Source organism: Triticum dicoccoides, chromosome 2A, assembly GCF_002162155.2.
Source record: "Triticum dicoccoides isolate Atlit2015 ecotype Zavitan chromosome 2A, WEW_v2.0, whole genome shotgun sequence".
In the NCBI taxonomy this organism is placed as follows: Eukaryota; Viridiplantae; Streptophyta; class Magnoliopsida; order Poales; family Poaceae; genus Triticum; species Triticum dicoccoides.
This window is the reverse complement of record NC_041382.1, coordinates 191,445,618-191,448,893: the sequence shown is the minus strand read 5'-3', so window position 1 is coordinate 191,448,893 and position 3,276 is coordinate 191,445,618.

Here is a 3,276-nt window from a genome sequence, read left to right as displayed (position 1 = left end):
TGTCCTTCAACATCCAGTCGTTCGTATATCATTAAGTCCTATTGCACAAAAGATGGCCAGTCGTCCAACAACCCTCCGAGGAAAGGGTCAACGACTTCATCGACCTCATCGCCGCCCCGGCTCCAACCGCCCTGCTCCCCACCCCAACGCCGGCACCAACTGCTTCCCAGAGGCCCCCGGCCACCCCCTCCGCCACCCAGCTCCGCAAAAGCTCAAGGCTGGCAAAGATGCAATCCTCCGCGCTCGGCACCATCGAGCGCGCTAGGGCTGTACTCAGGAAGAAATGGGGGATCAGCGAAGAGGAAGACGACGCTCCCGAGGAGGTGCTGTTGTAGCGATTCGTCGACCTGTTCAAGGACCCGCTGGCACCGGCCGAGATTGAGGCTGTCAGAGCACTCACGGGGTCTTTCAAGCTCTCCAAGGCTGCTCCACCGCCCCCCAGGCCTGCCCCTGCCTCCCGTCGGCCAAGGGGTCGAAGGGGCCAGGCCTGATCCCCTGCTGCCTGCTCAGATGTGCATCATCTCAGTATGATCGACCACATCGCCATGTCGCGGATCGCCAACGCTCAGTCCGCGAGTGTATCCCCTCCTTACTGTCTTCAGCTTCCGTTTCAGTTTCGCCTGTGTGCAACCTTTCTTGTTCAGTGTTCGTCCTGCTGTTGTAGTCCTTCTAAGCAGCGTTTGCATGTTCTGTTCCTTCGAGCTAGTATCAGTGTCTATGGATAATTGCAACTGCACTGTGTTCAACTGGAACGTGAGAGGATTAAATAATCCGGCTAGGAGGAAGGTAGTTCATGATCTAGTACTACAGAACAGAGTTTCAATAGTCTGTCTGCAAGAGACAAAGTTGGCACTGATTGATCGCCAGATTGTCACGGAAACCTTGGGCGCAGCGTTCTGTGATAACTTCAGATTTTTGCCAGCCAATGGAACTCGAGGAGGCTTACTTCTTGCCGTCTCTCAGGATTTTTTCATGATTGACAGCCATATTTTCTCTGAAAATGCTATCACTGCAAACATTGTCATGCGAGCAAACGGCTCCAAATGGAGTCTCTCTACGGTCTATGGACCGCAATCTGATCAGGAGAAGTTTCTTTTTATCAATGAGCTCAAGAGCATCAAGCCTTCTACTCTTCCCTGTTGGCTTGTGATTGACGATTTCAACCTGTTGTATCGGGCATCAGACAAGAGCAACTCCAATATCAACCGACGCCTGGTGAACTCCTTCCGAGCTACCGTAAACTCACTGGAGCTGTCTGAATTGCGCCTTCATGGCCGGCGCTTCATCTGGACCAGCAGCTGCCAGCAACAAACTAGAACAAAGATCGACCACGCTTTCTGCTCAGCTGACTGGAATATCATGTTCCCTCAGTGCCATCTATCTGCTTTCACTTCGTCCGTGTCTGATCATTGTGCCTTTGTTCTAACCAGGCAAGTTCGGCATCAAAGATATCGAGGTTTCAAATTTGAGCAATACTGGTTGCGCCTCCATGGATTCCAGGATCTTGTCGCCAACTACTGGGCGAAGCCAGTAAACAATAGCGATGCCATGCGTGTCCTGCACATTAAGTTATCAAGGTTAGGTAAAGCTCTGCGCCTTTGGAGCAGGACAAGAGTTGGGAACATCAAGCTACTAACTGAGATCGCTAATCAGGTGATCTACGGTCTGGACTATGCTTAAGATCTCAGGGACCTCACCCTGGCTGAAATTCAGCTGAGACAGCACCTCCGGCACAAGGTTCTAGGTTTGGCTGCGGTGAATCGCATCCGCATAAGGCAACGATCAAGATTGGTCTGGCTCAAGCACGGAGATGCCAACTCCAAGTTGTTCCATATCAGGGCAAATGGGAGAAGACGGAAAAATTTCATCCCGGTTTTGGAATCTGAGGGACAAACCTTCTCTTTACAAGAGGACAAGCAGCGACTTCTCCTGCAGCACTTCAAGAACTCCTCTGGCTCGGTTACTCCAACTGGCTGCTCCCTTAATTGGAATGCCCTCGGCATTCCAACGTTCGATCTCTCTGAGCTGGATACACCCTTCACCGAAGACGAGATCAATGATGCTGTTATGGCATTGCCGACGGATAAGGCTCCTGGACCGGACGGATTCACCACTGATTTCTTCAAAAAGTGTTGAGCCACGATCAAGGGGGACCTTATGAGGGCCATTCACCAATTTTATGGGCTCAGGGCGAATCGACTACACCTGCTTAACTCAGCACACATCACCCTCCTGCCAAAATCTGAATCCGCTTTCAAGGTGAAGGATTTCCGGCCTATAAGTCTCATGCACTCTGTTTCTAAAATCATCTGTAAGGCCCTGGCCATCAGACTTGCCCCACACCTACAAGAAATCATTCCCCACTCACAGAGTGCTTTCATTAAAAAGAGGAACATCCAAGACAATTTCCTATATGTTCGCAACTCCATCACCTCTTTTCACTGCAATCGCAACCCAGCCTTATTCCTCAAACTTGACATTGCTGGCGCTTTTGACTCGGTTTCGTGGAGTTTTCTGCTAGATCTCCTCCAACACCTAGGTTTTGGTCACCGTTGGAGAGACATGGTATCACTTTTATGGAGTTCAGCATCTTCCAAAATTCTTGTTAATGGTCAGCTTGGGGACAGATTCATCCACCATCAGGGCCTTCGCCAGGGCGACCCTTTATCTCCTATGCTCTTCACTATAGCAATAGCCCCGCTGCATTGGATCTTCCAAGAAGCTTCCGATTTGGGCCTGCTTACCCCCCTTGATCTGCCTCCCTCCAAACTTCGAGTCAGCCTGTACGCCGATGATGCTTCCCTTTTCATTCACCCTTCACCTCTAGATGTCCTGTTGGTCAAATTGATCCTCACTTGCTTTGGCAAAGCCTCGGGTCTGCATGCTAACACCAACAAGTGTGCGTTCTACCCTATCCGCTGTGAGCACCTTCATGTTCCTACACTGCTGCAATCCTTCCCAGTACTTATCAAGTCCTTTCCTTGTGTCTACTTGGGCCTGCCGCTCCATTACCGTGCTATTTCCAAAGCTGACCTTCAACCACTCCTTGATAAAATAGCCGCTAAGCTTCAGAGATGGAGAGGCAAACTCTTATCGTATGCTGCTCGGCTCACTCTCATTGATTCGGTCCTTTCAGCCATTCCCATATATCTTCTCTCCATCTTCAAAGTTGGACGATGGGCCATTAAGCAGATCGATAAGATGAGAAGGAACTTTCTTTGGAAAGCTGACCCGGATGCCAGCCGTGCCACCTGCCTAGTCAGTTGGAGGAAAGTT